Consider the following 23,031-nt stretch of genomic DNA (forward strand, 5'->3'; position numbering starts at 1 on the left):
TGAAATTCCTTCCGTCAATCATACATAGTTTTTCAGCAGATAGATACAAATATCCAAAGATTTTTAATAGTTTTGTGTTCAGGACCACCTTGCTTGAGATCAAGACAAGAACAAGGGTTTGACGGATTGATGAGATGAAGGAAAAAAAGTCAAGACTTTGAAGCATTGAGACCATTAAAATAATTGATAATGTTGTTATTAAATTTTTGGTAAATAAAATCTGAATTAAATTTTTGTTTTAGTTTGACTAAAAGGTCTATTTGGTGCATCAACATAAAAAAAAATCTTGAACAAAATAAAAAATAGGAGAAAATCAAAACTAATTTTTTTACTTTATATATATGTATGTTCCATACATCCTAAAATTTCAAATACGTAATTGAGGGAATTATGGGATTTGTATTCTAATTTGTGGCTTAATTTAAAATACACAAGAAAGTTAGCTTTATTTAAGGACCTTTATTTGATTAAAAATACTTATATGGGCCACGATATGGGGCCCTTCAAATAAAATCTGCCATTTCTTCATTGTTTGAAGATAAGCAAAATAATAATTGCTTTTTTCATTCTGTTTCTTTTCAGCAGTAAGGTTGAGTGTTTCAAGGAGTTAACCTTAATCACGTTTGAGGTCTTGATGATTTTATTAATGTTGTTCACTATAGTACATTTTTACTTTCGCAGTATTCTATGACTAATGCAACAAAATATTAATAACTACTCAACTTACCAACAGCGTCGTTACAGATGTAAAAAAAGTCGCAGTTTGACGGAGTTTCGTTGATAATAGCATCAAAAAAGCATTCTGTTGCTATATTTTATGTTTGCAACAAAAATAATTTTTGTTTGAATTTATTTCAATTATCATGTTGTTCAATAAATATATCAACTTACAACAGTCCCCAGCATGAAGTCATTTTCAGCGTATGATATAATCTGTGACGTCAGTGAAAACTCTCTTTTCATACCTTTTAATTCTTAAAGTTAATCACTTTATCATGGTTTTATTATTAACCTGAGTTCTAGTAATGAACTCAATATATAACTTTTCTATAATTAGATTAATACCCTGGAAGGAATATAAAAATGAAAAAATAACTATTGGAAAACCTCCTAGAGAGTTAAAGGAATTGTAATAATATGCCGATTTCATCAATGTTATTAACGTGATGATTCATCAAGTTTTGATCAGTTCATTTTCATCACTGTTATCATGAGAAAGTCAACATTTGACTATAAGTTCTTAATAATATAATGTTTTTTAATATGTTTTTATTACGTTATTAACATTGAACCTCCACTGAAATTTGATCCATATCATTTTAAAGAATAAATATTATGATTGGAATGATTTAACCAATTTAATCTATTTAAAAGCTCAAATTAAAAATAAATATCATTAGACATTCCGATCAAATAACTTTACCTCATAAATCGATCAATCTATCTTTTTATTTAATATCATGAGCTTGTCTTGCAAATAAGAGCAAAACAGGCATGAAATTCATGAAACAGACTATGAATATTTATATGTGTAATTTGTCAAATTGTGTATTACTCATATGTAATAAAAATAATAATTGAATTTCCATCAAGAATTTAAACAATTTCAAATAAATGTATTTAATATAAAATCCTTTGAAGAGACGTTATTGAACTTATTCAAGGAATTTTGTATTATTTTATTTTTTCTGGGAGTGGGATTGACTCTCTCCCCTTCCCCCCATCAAAAAAGGTGTCCTCCACAGATATTCAAAGGTATGTATTAGGAAAGGACTTTGAGGGTATTCCACGGATAAATTATATTTCAAAATTAGTTTAATCAAGGTAAAGGTATTTTGAAAAATATATTAATTCCTTATTAACAGAAGATGTTATATTCATTCATATATATGAAGAATAGAACAAGGTTTCTCAACCTAGTTGTTTTTTATGTTCCTTTGATTGGTCAGATGGAGTTGCACTGATTAAGTATAAGTAGAAATATGAGTTTATGTAAGAGGGCAATGAGAAGGCGTTAGTGAGACATATGATCCTACTGAATAAAGACACTTGTTAATATCAGGTGCCTGTTTTTGGAGAGAGAAAATGAATTACTGCTATCAAGAGGCAAACTCTCTACATTTAAAATAGCATTAGTGCAGAGAAAATATTATAATTATATTTAAATTCACATATTGTTATGCATTTTTATACAATTTTTTCCAAGATAGGGAAGAATTATTATTTCAGGAGGGAAATTAGCACCACGACAACCTATTAAATTATGAAAAAAGGAGAAAGAGCACACACAACAACCATTTTCCCGTTTCTAATCGCTCAACAAAGTTTTTCCTTTACATAAATCCCTTTTTTATTTATAAGGGAAGAAGGAATGTGTGTAAAGAAAACACTAGGTATAGCGATTAGAAAAGGAAAAGAGGGTGGTTGCGTGTGCTCTTTCTTCTTTTTTGTTCATTATTTAATAAGCCGTGGGCGTGTTAACATCTCCCTCTAAAAGAAGAATTCTCGCCTATCTTTGATTTAAATTGATTTAAAAATGCCTAACAAAATATATATATGAATTTAAATCTAATTATAATATTGTCCTTATACTAATACTATTTTTAATGTTGAAGATTCTCCTCTTTATAGCAAATATTCATTTTCTCCCTCCAAAATCATAAAACAAGCATCTGATATTAACGAATAATATGATATTAAAGAATAAGATAATAAAATAAAAGAAAAGCAAAGTGGAAAAAAAGAACACAGAACCTCTACATTAAGAAAGGATCATAAGCTAGTTCTAAAAGAAAGATCCTGATGAACATTATTATTCCTTTATATTTCCTTATCTACCGTCACCGTCGCACAGTGCTTTATTTCCCCAACAAAGTGGCCAAAACTATAAAAATTCATATTGAATATTTATTTTTACAATTCCAGTTGCAATTTAAGTTTTATATTTAACTTATTTATTAAATATATATTAACTTCAACTTATTTCTTATCATTTTTAAAACATTTCTCTTTATAATTACGAAAATAATTGAAATATAATTTTTTTTTGGATACATGGAAATAAACGAAAATATAAATTTAATCTATCTCATTAGATTCATCGTTTATTTCAAGAATATAAATATTAATTTAGTATCTTCCAATAACCTTTGTTTATTTCCTTTAGAATTATATTTTCGAAGGTGATATATAGAGGGGTTACTGTTTATGAGAAGACAGTGAACCTGATCTGTAAGGGTGTTAATTCTTGATGATTTTCTTGAGTGATTAAGTCTGGCATTTCTAATGTCTTAATTTAATACTTCCCCAGCTTCTTCAGAATAAAGCCCAGATGACTATATTCCTTGTTTTTCACACATAAATACTTTATTGATAGATGGAGTCATAATGTATGTAGAAATATTGGTTGACTAACTAGAGTAGGAGAACATGTTCAGTAAAGAGGGTACCGTCCCAAAATAAATATTGAGATAAGAAAGAGTTAAGCATGACGAAAGTTGCGTCAAGTTGTGTATGGTCTTTTCTTATGAAATGAACATCCTTGTTATATCAAACAATGCGCACGCAAGCCTTTATTGATTTTTGAACCCTTGGAAAATCCCTTAATAATTTTATTAATAGTATAGGATATTCATTATATGATAATACCCATACTTTTTATAAATATACTTTTTGAAAATGACGCCTGACCCAACATTTTTTACTATATATGGAAACCTTTGAGGACCAAATCGGTGGGAGAGGTCTGGGGGGTCCACCAAAAATATATTTTTGTATATTCATTTCTATTGTAGAGACGCAAATTTTGCCACGGATACAACCGTCGATCCTCTCTCGTCGAAAACACCCAAAATTATTATATGCATCTTCACTAGCTCTTACAAACCTCTAGACATGCCTGACCCAAAAGACTCTTAGCCATATGTTATAAAGAGCACTTTCCAGATTATTGCTTCGATCTTAAATCCATCCTTGACCCTTGAATTTTTTTTTTGGGTGGGATGGAATATTTCAACTATTTCTCTATCATTTGATACATTTTTCATGTATCCAACAAAATGTTAAAAATAAAAGTTCACATATAAAAGTAATTATATGTAGAGATGGGGTTTGTTTAAGAACGCGAGGAGAAGACAGGAGCGTGACATATGGTATTCCTGAATGAAGTTCATTGCTAATATCATCTGCTGTTATCTGATTTTGAATGAAGAAAATGAATTACACCTATAATGAAGAGAACCTTCTACATTTAAAACAGAATTAGTAGAAGTAAAATATCATAATTATATTTAGAAATATATATATACTGATTTGAAAAACAATTTACACCCAAGATGGGCGATAATTCTTCTTTTAGAAGAAGATTTTAACCTACCCACGACTAATCAAATGATGTACAAAAAAAGAAAGAGTAACAAATCAGCCGTTTTTTTTTCCAATCGCTATACACACATCCCATCTTTAATTATATGTCATGCATAAATATTTCAAGTATTTAAAAGAGTATAAATATTTAATTCTCCATTAATAGTAGAAAAAAAAAACCATTAGTACAGGTTTTTTTTTTTTAAATGGTATAACTTTGTGTGAACTTGTAACATTTAAAAATAAAAAATGGATATTCATCGAACAGGGAGCGAGAGAGTAATCAATGTTAGAGTATACTACAGATGATATATAAATTCTTTCTCATGCAGAGAATGACCCTATTAAAACTCAAATTCCTTCATTTGACTAATGATCTTGAACCAATTCCTTTCCCTCCATTTATTTAGCATCATTTCCCTAAGCTATTAATAATAACTTATTGGATTTTACGGTCATGCATCCGTTGCTTAGAGGGCTATGATTAAACCAGCTCTCAGCATGAACATTTATTGGTATTTTGTCAAGGAAATATAATTCAAATTATGTACCTAATATGAATATAATGTACATGAAGGAAAGACTGGGGAGAGTTGCAACAGGCCCCTTTTCTCACACGTCAGAAAAGCTTCATCCACGAAATGTACACTTCAATTGTATAGTAAAATGGAAAAGAATTGTGAAAAAATAAATAGATTTTGTCCATTTGTCTTCGAGATATCAGATAAAAACTGATTGTGAGTGGTAAAAAATGTTCCTTTTGAAGGAACAATATTCATATCCATTAAATTATTGGGTACACTTTATAAGAATGCCCACACGTCACACTTTCTCTTTCCATCTCAAAATTGGAGAGAGCAACAATTGAATAGTTGGAATTCAATTATTGGAACACTCTCACAATTGCTCGAATAAGTGTTCAAGTAGGATTAGTCAATCATTTGAGCTTGTTCTGTTAATTTCTATTTATGTATGCTTATAGTATTTTCTATTTCAGGAGTTAATGGATTTGATAACATAGAAGTTTCTACAAGTTTTGTATATTATATATAAGAAAAAGGAGTATTGCATTACATAATCAAATGTAATCTCCTCCGACCTTATCCCTCAATCTACTGATTGACCCCCAAGCGCTCCTCCTGGAATACTTGATAAGAAACAAACTCACAGCCTCCCCCATATAATGAAACCTTTCATTTACTTTTATGATTCTCCAAAGTGATAATTGTCCGAATATCTAAAAAAAAGTCGAGATCTCTTTCCTCCAAATCCAACCAATAATATATTATTTGCTTTGCAAAGTTGTTTCCTCATTATTAAAAGGTTGCAATAATTGCATTTGAACTATAGGCTGTCGTTGTCGAAATATAAATATAAATTATGACGTGCAGATACACTTATAAAATGTACCCAAATTATTGACTCATATGCTAACAGTTGACTGATTATTTTTTCAAGCTACAAAAATTTATTCATTTTAACGGCCCAGTTGTAACAACTGCTGTTATTCTGTATTATTCTAGGTTTATAAATTTACGCTTCACAACAGTAGATTTATTTGCCATGGTAGTGTTCTGAAGAGATTATGTTACAATTATCCCTGGCTACCCTGACAGAAAAATCCAAAAAATCGACTATGAGTTAGAAATCAAGAAAAATAGGGTAATTAATATTTTTGAGAAATAAATGACAAGAATTAAGTTTTGTAGTAAAGCCAAATTTGACAACAATATGTTTGTAACAAATTTTAACGGTAAAAAACAAATTTATATATTCTAAGGCTGAGACAGTAGTCTAAGCCCATGGTTCGGCACGAACTGCTGTACACCCTTCACGGTACGTGGTTCGGTAAAGTATATTAGTGAAATATTTTTTTATTTTATAAAATTAATGTAGTTTTCTAAAAAATTTTGATATTTTATCCGTTAATAGTTTTTTTTTCTGTATAAATAAATTAACTATTCATAAATATACTTGACTTGTCTAAAAAAAAAGGTTGATATAAAATATACACAGGTGATATTTTTTTATAAATTAATAAATTTTGTTGAAAAAAGATGAGCTTGTCTACATTTTCCATTAATAAACAAGGCCTATTGGTAGTCACAATATCGCCAGCTGTCGAAAAAATTATTTCACATCATACAAATGTACCTGTATTTGTGAGGTATCGTGAAGCTAACTTGGAAACATTGAGAAATTTATTTAAATCATCCTTCCACAATACCACTGGGGTTTCGTTAAATGGGATGTATTTTATCATTTTGTAAGTCCTTGTCTCATTTTGGATTAACAAATACAGAAATGATTTCTTATGTAAAAGGATGCTTATTGATTAAAATTTACCTCACTTTCTAAATCAATTAAATTAAAAAATAATTATAATTAGGAAAATATTAAAATATTTAAAATGTCATTATATATATATACGTACTGCAACGATGGTAAAAACGTACCGAACTGTAAGGGTAGTACCAAAGCGAACTGCGGTACCACTCAATACAGCGCCAGTCCTACTACATGCATTTTTTGACTAACAAAAAGATTTCTATACGACAAATTTGACAAAAATATTTTAGTCACAGGTAAGAAGGGGGAGGGGATGTTGTAGCATCCACTCATATGGCTTCCCATAGTCGAGAGGCTAAAAATAATATTACATGGTATGGCAACAAAACGTGGACTGTTAATTAATGTTTATTTTCTAATTACTATAAAAAGGTTTAGTGATTATTTTTTGATATTCTGTTTTGGCCGTCCTTTTTACATAAACAAACTATGATACTCATTTACTCATTTCCTTATTATGAGCGAGCAACAAACAAAACGGCAGCGTATCCAAGATCTCCTATATACTGGAGTTGATGTGAACAGGACCTCACACCCAAATCCGGACTCACTAAAGTCCTCCATAGTGGCTGCATGTAACAACTTGTTGGAAGAGTTTGTCATCAACACCTGCATGGCCTTCAGGCGACGTGTAAAGGCTGTGATTCATAATGAAGGTGGTCATATTCAGTGAAAAAAGTTTTGCAAAAAACTTGTCTACATGTTTATTAACATTATTATTTTTTTTTGCCTATTATTGAAAATATAAAATTATTGATGTATTACTAAATCCATCTCCCAACTCCACGTTTTACTTCCCTATATGTATAATATAGATACCGGATCAGTATAACAGATGAAGGAAAAAATACTTTTGTTATGGTTTTTTCAATTAAAAATAAACACCTCTTAACTAATTAAATTATGTGAGTTAATTCAAGTGTTTACCGTAGTTTACAAAAATCTATTTTTCTTCTTCTACTTATTCTCAGAAAAATAGGATTAAAGTTATTTTATTTGGAAAAACAAGATCAAAAAGTTTTCTTATATTCTACAAATGTATGTGAGGCCAGGTAATTTGTTTTCTTGAACAAATAATCCTTTCTATGAATAAATCATTCTGATTAATACATCAAATTCCATTGAAATGTTGTAAAAAATTACAGATCACAATGACAGAATATGATATAACCCATTAATAAGGACATATTAGAGTTAAATAAATCAAATGAAGAGGGCTTTACCCTTTAGTTCAGTATACAGGGCGTGGAAGATATATTTGTTGTCATTTGGAGGGGTCTCTTTGGCAAACGCCCGCACTTAGGCAGTTGATTTATTTTTGATAGATAGATTGTTCAAATGATATCAATTGACGAATTTATTTTCACAAATATCTGTAAAAAGCACGGACCCCTCTTAAGAATCTTCCCCAGTAGCGACAACATAACAATTGCTCAAACTCTGAATCTCAGTCAGACGTGTGTTTACATGATTCGAAATAAATTTGAAGCCTCTAAAGGACTCAGCTCCCTACACAACTTCGGAAAAAAAGTCAATAAAGGCTCCAAGACAATTTTAACGACTTCATCTTGCCATAATTTTGACCTCCAGACTCGTAAGTGATTTTTTTTTGTGTGTTGAGCGCAATTGAACAATAAACCAACTAAAGATGAACCTATCAGTCGATCAAAAAGAAATTCGAGGATTTGCCAATGGACAAAGTGGCAAAGGCTGCACGCGCTTTTGCCATCGTATATAGACTGTAATTTAGGCTGGTGGTAATTCTATTGAATAAAATAAATCCCAATCCATAAAGCTTTCAGAAAATGGTTTTATTTTCTTAATCTGACTAATTTTTGAAGAGAAACTTGCTTTTGAAAAAAATCAACAGATAGCTTGGAGAACCTGAAAAATTGAGTGATCATATTCTGATTTCCCAAAAAAAGAGGACATGTAGCCCGGTAAGTCGGGGTTTTTGGGCTTTAGGGGGTGGAAGTGTTAATACTTTAGCATTACTTAAATCTAAGAAGACCTAAAATTGTTATATATGTTCATTCTTCTATATTTTGGGTACTGTGTTTTTGTTGTATTTTTTTTTTTTTATTTGAAAATTTATTCACTAGATTAAGGCTTGAAAACATGAATATTCATAAATCCAAATTAAAAACATTAGCATCTCAACAACAAAAATATGCAATAAATATTTATAAAAAGTCCATCTATGTCATGTATACACACTTTTTGGAAATTTTTGACATGGTCATCACCGATTTTGATCATCTTTAGTCAGGGTATCCATTCCATCAAAGAAACAACATGTGTCAAATTTTAAAACTGTGGAGCTGTGAGGGACCGTTTGGGAGTCCCTCAAAGTTTGGACCTCTTCGAAAGACCTTCAAATTTGAGTAAGCGATAAATTCCATTAAGAATTTACCGGTTTAATTTTTTTTTTTTTGCTTTAAAATGCTTTCAAGAGTAAAAGATTCAACTCATATTGCATAAAAAATGGGATACGAGGTGTTTGGTTCAAAAAGTAAGGGGGCTTTGTATTTTTTTAGGAAAAAATATTAATTTATTAATCAATATTTACGTTGTCCCCTTCAAAGTAATCTCTCTCAGATACAATACAATTGTGCCAACTCAAATTCCAATCCTCGAAGCACTTTTCGGTATAGCTTTGAGCTCTTCCAGGGATGCAGTCTTTATCTCTTCAATCGTTGCAAATATCCGTCCTTTCATAGGTCTTTTCAGTTTGGGGAACAGGGAAAAATGACATTGGGCCAAATCCAGTGAATATAGTGACTGAGGCATCAATGTGGTCTTGTTTTTGGCCAAAAATGCGACCATTCTTTAGGTCAAAAGGAAGAAGTTTCGGAACAAACTTCCTTGACATTGGTATCATGCCTAATATAAAGCCCCAAAGTAATAGAACTATATCCATTTATGAAATGTATAGCTTCTTCACTGACGGTACAGATTCCATCATAAATTGAAATCCAGGCTGGGTGGGTTATTGTTAGAGATGTTTTTTTTTATAAGAGCACCAGGAGAAGGCGGGAGCAAGACTTATGGTATTACTGAATGAAGGCTCTTGTTAATATCAGCTGCCTTTTTTATAATTTTGAAATGATTTACTGCTATAAAGAGGAGATTTGTCTAAATTGAAAATAACATTAATGCAGTACAAATATTGTAACTATATTTAAATTCATATATATATTAATTTTATTATGCATTTTAAATTAATTTGCATCAAAGATAGGCGTGAATTCTTCTTTTAGAGAGAGATGTTCACACGCCCACAGCTTATTAAATAATTAACGAAATAAAAAGAAGAAAAAGCACACACATCAACTTTTTTTCATTTTCTTATCCGTATACTTAGTTTTTTCTTTACACACATCCCTTCTTTAGTTATTGTATGTAGTTATTAAATCGTTTGGACATCATATTTCTCAAAAATCTGAAGGAAATTTCATATAACTGCTTTAAAAGTTATAAAATAGGAGGAATGATTTTTATTCACGTCAAATAAGGTTTTTTTATGTTTATGTCTCCTCTTTATAAAAGATGGCTGACTTTCAAAGTGATGACGTTACAAATGGAAATACTTTATTCGACCATTTATATTTATGAATTTAAAAAAATATAGCAACTAGGAATATATTTTATTTTCTTGATTTAATTTCAAAATTGTTTTTTATGTTGACGCAACGCTACACACTATGTTCACTTGAGACATCAACTATCAGGGTCATTCTTCTCCCCATGTATTGTTTCACCTTGAAAACCTGGCTTTCAATGCTTAAAAGAATCCTCTTTTAAGCCGATTCTAAATTGAGTTTTGACAGCTTTTATTTTTATGTTTCATAGGCATTTATAATATATTAACAAATAAATACCTTTTATTGATTCTATGATTATAATTGTTGTTGCCTGCTTTTGAAGGCTTTTATATATTTATTCAAGAAAATTGATAAGAAATATTGATGTATATTATACGGATAAAAATACATCCAATTGATAATGATTTGAAAAATATTTTATCTATTTCTGTTTCTAAAATATGTTCTTTAAGATATTCTTCTTCATTGTAGACACTTACTCGTATTTACTTTTTTAAGAAACTCGGAGAAAAAAGTTTTGAATTATAAAGTGAAAAAAAATATATTAAAATATATTTACCTATCGATGTATGTTACATCAGGTGTGGGATTCACAGATGATTAAAGATCTTACAAGAGGATATAATAATTTTTTATATCAAATTTATAAAAACATATTTTTTTTCTATATGTAAAAATCTTTTCACATGAAAAAATTATTCATATTATTTTTTGTAAAATTGATAAGTACTATGTTTGTCTTTGGTATTATTTTAACTTAGATTAACAAGTAAAGATTATTATGTAAGGCAGTAGTTTCGAAAGGGTCTCAGAACACAACGGAGGGGACGTGATATGATTTCCAAAAAATAATAAGAATGTAATTTAAATTGAAGTTACGTTGAGGGGCATCAAAACTTAAATAATTATGATTTTTTATCAGTCTCTTCTGGATCATTTTAAAAATATTTCATAGAAGATAAGCTGAAGTACCCGCTGCTGGGTTAAAGCAGATTTATTTATACCATTTATGTGAGAAGACCTTTTCGTAATAAATACAGATCGCGTCTTAACGTGGAGGATGATCTTTAAGTTGCTGCATCCAAAATTCAACGTAGAATAAACCAACTTTGCTCAATTCACAGAGCACATCCGTCACATTAAGACTTTGATTCGTTAATTTGCATAACCACAGCAATGTTATTTGTTAGTCAGTTTCAATTTTGAATTTATTAACCCCTAAAAAAGAATTGATATTATAGAAATGATCTCAAGTAGTACATTTATTGCTGATTTTATATTTACAATTTCTAATTTTTTTCTGATATTTTTCAATTTATGTAGAATTTAAATCTTTATTCTTGATCAAGATAGTAAAATAACTTATATTTTTTCCTTTGGTTTGAACTTTTTAGAGTTGTTATGGCCTTTAGGTCATCTATTTGCATAAAATGCACTCCAAACTTTATTTCGTCTCTCAATCAGAGTTGTAAGGGTAGCACGTTGTCTAGCCATATAGTTTAAGGGTTGAACTAAAAAAAATAAAAATGGGAACCACTCATATAAGACGTACATTAATTAATTTTTTTTCTTTCTTCAAACACCCCCAAACATTTCAAGGTTACCATATTCTACTTCATATTGTGATATTATTATTTGAAATATTGATGAATTGATAAGATTATTATTTATTTTATATTTAAAAAGAAAGAAAAACAGGGATCATATAACTTTGTTGATTTAAAAACAAAGTTATATCTACACATAATTTAAGACGTTCCTCATATATGTTTACAAATTAGGTTCATGTGTTCTTTAACCATTAAGTTAATGTTTAACGAAGAAAATATGTTGATAAACAGTTGTCCATTCTAATATTGTTGCAAATATAATGTTAATAAATGCTTTTGCAAAGCAATAATGAATTATGAAAGTTGCATTCGTAGATGAAAGCACCAATTACTCCCTATCAAAGTATTGATCAAATAGAAAAAAGTTTTGAACAAAATAATGAGAAGGAAAAAATCCCAATTAATTATTTTAATTCACAAATGATACATCCCAATATTTCATAGGTAAATTTGAGTTAATTAAGGGATTATTGTCGTCAAATTTGTAGAATAAGTTAAGATAACCAAGAATTTTAGCTATAGTTTAAAACCGTGTACGGAAAATTTCCGTAGAGAAAATTGCCATTGGGGAAAATTCACATGGATTAAGTTGCCAGTGAGGAAAATTGGTATTGTGAAAATTTTTCGTCTGTTAGGTACTAACAAAATCAGAATATCTCGGCTCAAAGCTTGTTTTGTGCAATGGTAGGTCCACCAAGTATGTAAAAAACTACTCTAACACTTCACAAAGCATTTAGGCTCCCTCCAAATACCTCAAAATGTACCCCAAGGCCCATGGGTTGCTTAAGACTACAGCAGGAACACCACGTATGTTAAAAACCACCGCTGCTACTTCACAAAGCATTTAGGACACCTTCAAATACTTCAAAATAAATCATGGGCCCATGGGTTGATTAAAACTACGGCAAAGACAACAATCAGTTTAAAACCCAGCTTGTAAACACTTACCAAGGCATTTAAGCTCCCTACAAATACTTCAAAATGAACCCCAGGCCCATGGGTCCACGGTCCACATGCATAGGGTCAAGTCATGGACCTGGGCTTTATTTTGAAGTATTTGTATAGGGGCTAAAGGCTTTGTGAAGTTACATCAGTAGTTTTTAATCTGATTAGTGGCCCTGCCATTGTACAAATCAAGTTTTGGGGTGAGGTAAAATGGCCTGATACGGCCTTTCAAATAAAATCCATCAATTTATAATTAGTTTATTGTGACAATCAATTATTACTATTTTAAGTCCAATTTGCAGCAGACTCTGAGGGTTAATACGAATAATTTATGGACATCAATTGACAATAATTCGTTAAAGAATTCAAATACAACCCCACTTAATTTTGAGGAAAAACATTTTAGTTTGGTTTTGTGTTGACGGGCCACAGATCCCTTCTCCAGAACATTCAAAAAGATTAAGCATGAACGACTTGTTGTTTCATTAATGAAAAGTTGTGATGATGATACTTTGTAGATTACATTACTTAACCGGATTGATATAGTGTGAATAATCCAATGGACAACTATGTTTTGACCCAAGATGACACCCTCACACAAATTGGCCAAATGCCAAAAGTTTGGTGCCGACAACACATCTGATTTTTGGCCCAAGGACATGTACCCATCATCGTCGCCGGAATTGACCCCGTTGGACTTTGCTGTGTGGGGTACTTTGGAGAGGGAGACTAACCGGACATCTCACCCGAACTTGGACTCCCTCAAGGCCGCCATTGTGAAGGAGTGGAAAAACTTATCCAAGAGCTTCACCATCAACTCCTTCAAGGCTTTACCCCTCCGTGTGGAGGCTGTGATTACTGCTGAGGGCTGCCATATTGAGTGAACATGTTCAAAAAGGTCGTGTCTCAAAGTTTTGTTAAAAATATTTCAAAATTATATATACATTATTCGAAAAACAGTCATTCAGTCAACGTTCTGCTTCCGAATGTGTGTGAGGGTGCACCATCTTGGGTCTAAACATAGTTGTCCTCTGGGTAGGGGGCATTGAGCCATGACAGTATGGTGAACGTCAGCACCTTGTAGTAGGCCTCCTGGCCGATGTTCTCCCCAGCCTTAAAAAAGAAGGGAGGTATCTTCTTTCCGTCAAACGCCACGACCCCCAGGACCATTGTTTGGGCCGGGTGTTTTGTGCAGAACACCCCCTTGACCTCCTCTGGGGATCCCCCAAGCCTATGGTTGTTCCGACGTTTGTAGACCTGGTCCACGGTGAAAGTCTTCTCGACAGAGAAACTTTTTATTGTGGATACATTTGCTTTGATCCACGCACGAACTTTCTTGCACCTTCTTTCCTTCAGAGTGTCCGTCAATAGGTGGCGTGGGATCCTTGTGTAAAAGGACAACTCCAAGTCCTCCTTCACAGTCCTCCTGATTGTCCCTCCTCCATGTCAAACTCGTTAGAGAGGCGATTCATGGATTTTGTTGGGTCCTCCTTGATTTTCTTCTTCAGGCCTCCCAGAATCCCTTTTCATGTTGTGTGTCCCCACTTCCTTCTTTCCTTGAGAGATCTTTTCCATCCATTTTCATCTTGGCCGCCTTGAAAATGAGGCTCCTGGAGCACTTCATAATGTCCATAATATCTGCCACCTCAATTTGGGTCTCAGAAGGTCCGAGATCCTCTTGCTTTTTGCTTCTCGCTCACTCATGATGAAAGATTTGAGAAATGTTTATTATTGTTTACTTATGCAAAAAGGACAAAATATTCGGAATATGCAAAAAATGATCGAAAAACTTCTCTAATTTAATTACATAATTAGCATTTATAAAAATTTTGACATTTTGTTTCCAAACCCGGTATATATTTTTATTTTTGAGGGGGAGGGGGGTTGCTATGATGAGACTTTGTAGATTACCTTACTTGAACGGATTGATATAGCGTGAAGAATCCAAGAAAATAAGAATTAGAATTATCATTACCTTTAATTTTTGTTTGCAAAAAAAAATAAAAAAAATGGATTTCCAATGAAATATTGGATGCGTAGAAGTTTCTACAAAATTGTGTCAAAATTTATGTGCATAAAAAATTGATTTTATATTGAAATATCCCCCAATAATATCCTTTTATTTACAATGTTTTTCCCTTTTTTTTATCAAGCGTCAATTTTCAATTTTTAAGCAAAAAATGCCAGTCTTAATCACTCAAGAAAATCATCAAGAATTAACACCCTTAAAGATTAGATTCACCATCTTTTGATAAGCAGTGACCCCTTAGTATCCCACGTTCGAATATATAATTCTAAAGGAAATAAACAAAATTTATTGTCAGATACTAGATCAATATTTATATTGATAGAGTAAACTATGAATCTGATGAACTAAATTCAATTCATGCTTTCGTTTATTTGCCCTGTAGCAACAAATAAATTATATTTCAATTATTTTCATAAATATAATCTTTATAAATCTTTATAAATATCGCGTCGTTAAAGATTAAAGATGTGTGTGAGATGACGTTGTCTTGATGGAATACAACACCCATTCTATTGGAGGATTCTGGCCACTTCTGGTAGATCACTTGCTTCAATCTGGTCAGTTGTTGACGATAAAAGTCCGAGTTGAATGTTCTGCCAATAACTGCAGCTCATAATGAATAATTCCTTTTCAATCCCGCCAAAAACAAAAACCATAACCGTATTGACCGTTCATTTGGGCATGGGTATCGTTTGAGCCGCTTCAACGTGCTCTGAACACAATCTTTTTCTGTTGTTGTTCTCGTATGTGACGCCTTTTTCCTCGCCAGTCACCATACTCTTAAAAAATGGATGGATTTCGTTACGTTTCAGCTAAGAGTCGCAAACATCAATTCGATCATACTTCAAGATCTTCTTAAGACCAACTTATACAAATGGCTCCAAACGGGTTTCTGGCTAATCTTCAGTTCATGTGTAAAGGAATAAATGCTCACATGCGGATCCAACTCAACGATTTTCCTTATTTTATCGACATTTTCGATGGTCCTCTTATACGTCCATGTTACGAGAACGAAATCGTTGAAACCAAGCATTGCTTTTGCATTAGATACTGTATTGGGTCCATACAAAACAAATGCTATTTTGCCCACCTGCTCTGTCTATTCTTAGTACTAATAAAGAATGTATTATATGGTTTTCTCTTTTTTACTTTCATTTTGGACCTCTGTAACAGGGAACTGGCTTCACCAAACCCAAAACTGTAGATGAACTTTTTTTTAAATGCATGCTTATCCTTTCAGCTTTTTTTTAATGCAATGTATTAATCACTAAAGACATCTAGCGAAAGACCTTTTTACTTAACCTAATATTATATTATATTGGTGATAAGCTTAAAAGAATGTTGCCATTTTTTATTCTTTGTTACTCTACCTTTTTTTCCCCCTTTCCATTAGTTTGTCTGCCATTATTTCCTGAAACCAGTGTCTATGCATTGGTAGACCATTACTACAATTGTAAAATGATTAAAAGCATTACTCTTTATCCCAAAAACGAATCATCATAGTCCAACAGTTGAACAAGTACCTCATTATCGCATAGAATTACTTATCTCTACTCAATGAAACGTTACATAAATTGATCTGTTTATGCTTGAAAATTGATATGAAGAATGAAGATCCCTTACTCAAAAAGATAAATAAATTAATATTACATTTAATCAAGGTATATAATAATGTTGATCTCAAACAATAAATGTATGTATAGTAATATGATACAGCACAAAAGGGCTTCTTTTTCAGCTTAGCTTCACTTCTATGCATTTAATTATAATAGGGGCAATATTCGCTAGTAGATAACTTGGCCATATCGGTATGTACTTACTATATCTTGTCCTAAATATCCGCATAAGCATTAAATGAAGAAAAAAAAATAAAGAAATTTAGTATTTTCTCAAGTTGTACATATATTCACCTTCTTTGCTTATTTTTATGCAGATTAGTGATTACTATACTTAATAATACATCTAGCTAATTATATATATATACAGGGTGCACCAGCTATCTGTGGCGTGAATAGGATTTTTTTATTTTTTTCAAATGCAATTTTCTCTCTAACCAATTATTAGATTAAAAAATAAAACCAGATTCCAAAAGCTTAATAGATTCTGTTTAATTTATTTAATAAAATAACCTCCGGTCTTAATTAAAGTATCTATATGAGGCCGAAAGCGAGATTAGGCCTTCGCCACTTGATCCCTGGGCAAATCCTGTAATTCCTTCTTGATCCAACTAATAAGTTCCTCTTTGGTGTTGCAGGGGCTCCGGTTGGTATTTTTTCGATCGCATCCTACACAACAATCAATCAGATGTAGATCCGGCGAGTTTGGAGGCCAAAAGTCCGTTAAGATGAAGTAGTCAAAATTGTCTTGGAGCCATTTTTTCGAGGTTTGAAAGGGAGCTGACTTCTGTTGCCACATGTAAGGCCTCCCATTGGCAAACTCGTTTATCCAGGGATTCACTTTCTAGCACGTCCAAGTAGCATCAGTGTTAACCTTACAGCATTGGGGGAACACATGAGGAGGCATGATTGTTAGTTTGTCGCTGCCGGCGTGGATTCCAAGGAGGGCTCTGTGCCATGCCCAAATATTTCAGACAACGAATTCGTCAATTGTTTCCATTTTTTTCCTACTGGTGAATAAACTATCAAACAAAAACAAAATATCAGCTGCTTATGTGCCGTGTTTGCCCAAAATTGCCAAAGTGGCGGCATATATAGATTGCACACCCTATATACTATAAAATACAAAACAGTTTATTTAGAGGCAAAGAAATGCTTTGGCTTAATCGAATCCTATGAGGATAATATACATACTTTACAAAAAATAGAAAAAAATGTGCATATATCAGGAATATCAGCTATAAATGAAGAACATATAAATTATGTAAGGTGAAAGAGAGTATATTATGCAACATTTTTGGCATATAGAGATGATCTAAGGATCCTAGTTTTTTTGGTTTTTTTTTTCAAAGAGCTCAGAATTTGAACATCTTAAGGATGGATTCTAATCGGAGGCAAAATCCGTCGAATGGTTAGACATCTCATTTTTTCCAACTCTCATATTTTTTTTAATTTTCGACGGGCGGTGATAATCAAAGCCTACAAAGGTCGAATTATATTTAATGTTTATAAAATATAAATTTTTTCATTCTTAGTAAAATTGATGCATTTAAGATACGGATATTTTTTTTTTAACGTAATAGTGCAAAGAAAAAACACACCCCAAATGTAAATAATATATATACTCTCTTATATGTTTCACACGAGTAAATAATAACTAAAAATCGCTTGAGGGCAGCCTCATTTCTCTGGCGAAACCATAAAGATATAGAATTCCTAAGACTAGTCAATTCATATTAAAAACTGTGCTTAAAAATGCCCATATTTGTTTTTGGAAGGTAGAGGGTGTTGTGCACAGAGAGTCTTGTTTTGTGGAAGAGATAGCCTTCATTTAGTATCCAGGGTGGGCGGAATAGGCTTATGCTTTTTTTATAAATTCGGTGGAGTGTAATAACATCCTTAATAGCACGTCTATGGTACAGAGTGATGATCAAGTCTTTTGATTTTGCATTGATAGTTGTCCCTATCTCCCAAGAAAGGAAAAAACGACACAAACCCAACTTGTACCTTTTATAAGGACTTAATCAGGAGGTTTCTGGTAGGATTCCAGATCTCAGATCCGTTCATTAAAATCGGGAGTATATTCAGTTTATAAAGTTTAACCATGAACGAATGGTTACAAGTTTTGAAACTTCTTTTAATAATTCCCAAGCTTCGATTGGCGTTCTTTATAATGTAGTGTATAATCTTCTTAAATCTCAGACCACGAGAGATGTAAATTCCAAAGTTTAAATATTAATCAACTACCTTAAGACTTGGGTGGATAAACTCTTTTTTTTTTTTTTTTTTTTTGAGAAAGGAAGCAAGACACATTTATTAACATTTATAGTTATTCTCCAAGTAACACTATTTTTGAAAAAAAAAATAAAAAATAAAGGCCAAGCCTTATTTTAGCTCTTTTAGTCAATTGTGTTTATATATTTTTAAAAAAAGATCATCTTTTTTCTTACTCAAATATTTAATCACTTTTTTAGAAGAGTCATTTAAATTTATTTCCATTTAATACATAAATCATCCAAATTTTTAAACTCACAACCAATTTTCAATGATTTCAATTATTACTGGGGGAAGGGCAGGGGTGGGTTTCTCCTCCTACAATATTAGGAAACATAATGCTCTATAGATTGTCCTTTAAAATTTATAGACAATGCTGTTGGAATTAGCGTAATTGAATTCCAAAACTCTATTGACAGCAAAATTACAAAAATGAACCCTCAGCTGCTAATGAGATAAGAGCTGTTATCATCTGAGCTATTGCAAGGTATGTTGCCTTTTCTTTTATGGTTCCCGACACCTATGGATAGAAATATGGAGGTGATGTTATTAAGTATAAACCCTCGTTGCTTGCAAAATATTTAGACTCTTTAAAGTGGATTGTAAGATCTTAGAAAGCTTTTAAAAAGAAATTGTCTTATTATGGAGACTGTTTGTACTTTTAATGGTGGATTGTTTCTTATATTTTATTGTGATTTGCTCCTATTTCGGGTTTCTTTATATGCTTGTATGTGTGTTCTCGATTCTGTATTTAGTTGTTTTTGATCAGTAATATGTGTATAATTATAAGGAATGTTTTTTTTTTTGGAGAGGGATACTTTAGCTAAAATTGTGATCTTTTTCTTCCATTATTTATTCTTGTCTAAATTTTGCTTTTAAAATGAAATCCTTGATAAAAAAATTGTAATTGTTTTTCAAGGACCAATTATATGCTCCATATAAAAAAGCCCATACAATCCTAGTGTTACAAAATATACATTATCTACAGGGATCTCAAGTCTCACGTAACCCCTCCTCTTGTCACGCTCTCCCGCCAAATTTGACATTTCTCATAAAATTTTCACTTTTATAATCCATCATGACAGTAGAAACGGTGGATTTCCCGATGTTCAAATCAAATGGGAGTCACTCTACTCCGTCATAAAACTATCAAAATGAGCTGTTGAACGTTTTTCAATAATTATTGTTGTTCCTTGATTAGTATTTATACAGAAAACTTAGTATCCGAGTTGAATGGCCAAATTTAAAATCTCACGCCGAATTTATTTTAAAATTACACACCCTTGTATTATATATTTTATTAGTCTTTGGTTTCGCTCTGAAAATCTTAAACCTGTTTGAGACAGATCTGATTGTTAGTAAGATTGGACTAATTAGGTTCTTCTCAGAAGATGGGTCTGTATAGGTCAAAAAGTATAAAATCGGTTTAAATCGGTCCCTAAGAAAATTTTAGTCTGGATCGGTCTTACAAATAAATCAGCCTCATTTAAAATTCATCGAGACTGATCCTATAAATGAATTGTTGATGATATAATTTGTATTCAAAATTGTGAACATCCACAAACAATAACGTCATATGACCTTAAATGTGATGCATAAGTCATGTTTGTACAAGTCATAAATCAGAAGGAGGAAAAAAAATAGGTACAGTGATTGAGATCGAAAACCATTGGCGAATAGTGTGATCTGAATTTTCCAACCTAACGAAGATAAAAGACATTTTTTCTGAATTTTTGCAACGGGCAAAGTATATATATGTCTTATGGATCCTTCCCTATTGTCTGTATCCTTGTTTGGGGATTTTAGGGAGTATGATTTCATAGTTCTACTTTGCCTGATAAACCACCATGATAGATTTAAAGACTCAACGACAAACGATACCGACAATTGGGATGAGTCCATAGGGTGATGAGGTATAGTTCCACTTTACCCGTTGCTCCACCAAAATTGACCAAGAGTTTTCTTGTAACTCTATACACTTCTCCCAGCAGTACTTCTAACTCTGCAATCCGTTCAAATAGTATTCGGCGTATTTCTCTTGTTTACAAAGGTTACTGCCTCTTCATTTTACGAGAATCTTTGCAGGACTGTATTTTTGTTTTGGGCGGTAAATGGTTTAAACAAGTTTCATCTACAGTCATTAATCAGCACCAAAACTTGAATTTATTGCTCCGTAATTGGTCCAAGAGAGCGATACTCGATTGTCTCCATTTTTACATAAATATTCATATTAACTCACTCAAACAATAGTCACATAACAATTGCACGTACAAAATGGCTGAAACTTTGAAAAGTGACTGTCAACAGATGTTAAGTAGATGGGAAATTTGTTTCCATTTTTTTCTTTTCTCTGAATGGATATGAATTTTTGAAATTTCATTTCCGAAATTTTCTTCCAAAAAATTTAATTTTGGATATTTTTGTCCAAAAAATATTTTTTTTGTGAATAACAATGGATTTTCTAATTTATTTTCAGATATATTCCTGAAACCGAGCCCCCTCCCCCCTCCAGATATATATATATATATAATACTGTGACGAAAGACTCAGTGCCGTTATTCAAATCCTGGATATTAATGATTAATTAAAGTAAAATCCCAATTGAGGTCTGATGAACAATATGTCTACATTGATATCTCCCAAATCACTTCCATAATTTATTTCTCTTCTTTTTCATATGCCGAATTGTTGAAACTGTGCCAACAGAGCAATACTCGATTTTTTCCATTTCTACATAAACAATCATATCAACTCACTCAAAAGCCAGTCACGCAACAACTACGCGTCCAAAATGACTGAAACTTTGGTAATTAACTGTCAACAGGAGGTAGGTAGATGTGATTACCTTTTATTTACGAGTGCAGCCATCTTCAAGTGGAGGTCGGAAACTTTTTAGACCAATCTTGTATATATTAAGACCCAAAAAATCGATCCCAATTTGAAACCGATTCAATTTCAGTCTACGATCTGTGCAGCCGGTCCAAATCAATAAAGAAAAAAATCACATCAGTATTCATCGAGTAAGTGGAGTGTACGTTTGGAAATTCTAGAGTGAACATGACTGGAAAAGGAAAATATAGCAAATGAATTTGAAAAGGAGGTGCAAAGCGGGATAGTAAAGTACTCCAGGATTATATCCAAGTTATCACTTAGTTGTTTGGCTCGCCGTGGAGGAGTGAAGCGTATATTTGGACTGATATATGAGGAAACAAGACGTGTACTTAAAGTATTCGTTGAGAAACGTTATCGAAGATGCTGTAACCTACAGAAAGCAATTTCCAAAAAAAAAAAAATATATATTTGAAATTTAATTTTTCAAAACTTTTTGTCGATAGGTATAGATTTTTTAATTTTTTTTCCAAAAAAATTAATTTTGTGTGAATAGCTATCAATTTTTGAAATTTTTTTCCAAAATTTTTTTCTTTTCTCTGAATAGATGTGCAAATTTTGAAGAAAATTTAAATAATGAAATTTTAATTTTTTTAATTTTTTTCGAAAAAAATTAATTTTCTCTTAGTAGTCATGGACTTTTGAATTTTCTACCAAAACTTATAATATTTTGAAATTAAATTTAAAAAATTTAATATTCTCCGAGTAGTTATGGATGTTTGAATTTTCTTCCAAAACATGTAATTTTTTGAAAAAATTTAATATTTAAAAATGGATGTAATATTCTTCTCATAAAAAATTTTTATGGTTTTTTTGATTTTTTTTCCAAACCTTGTAATATTAGAAATTTTCTTCCAAAAATTTAATATTTAAATTTTCAATAGCTTGGGATTTTACAAATGTTGGCTATAGATTTTAGAAATTGTTTCCAATTTTTTTATCTATGAATAGATATGAATTTTTAAAATTGTTTGAAGAAAAATTAAATATTTGTAATTAAATTATGGAAATTTTGGTCCAAAAATTTAATACTTGAAATTTATTTGCTGAAATTTTCTTCAAAAAATGTAACATTTGATATTTTTGTCCAAAAAATTAAATTTTTTCGGAATAGCTATGGATTTTCTATTTATTTTTAAAAAAAATATTCCTAAAACCAAGCCCCCTCCCCTCCCCCCAAAAAAATATATATATATATACTGCGGACGCCCCCAGTAGTAAAAAAATCCCTTGTAACTAACACACAGAACAATTTAATTAAGATTATCCTAGGATCTTGAGGGAATATGTAAGATGTACTCATCGTATGTTATGTAGCACATTGTAAAAAAACATAAACATAACACATA

This window comes from Lepeophtheirus salmonis, chromosome 14 (genome assembly GCF_016086655.4).
Source record: "Lepeophtheirus salmonis chromosome 14, UVic_Lsal_1.4, whole genome shotgun sequence".
Classification (NCBI taxonomy): domain Eukaryota; kingdom Metazoa; phylum Arthropoda; class Copepoda; order Siphonostomatoida; family Caligidae; genus Lepeophtheirus; species Lepeophtheirus salmonis.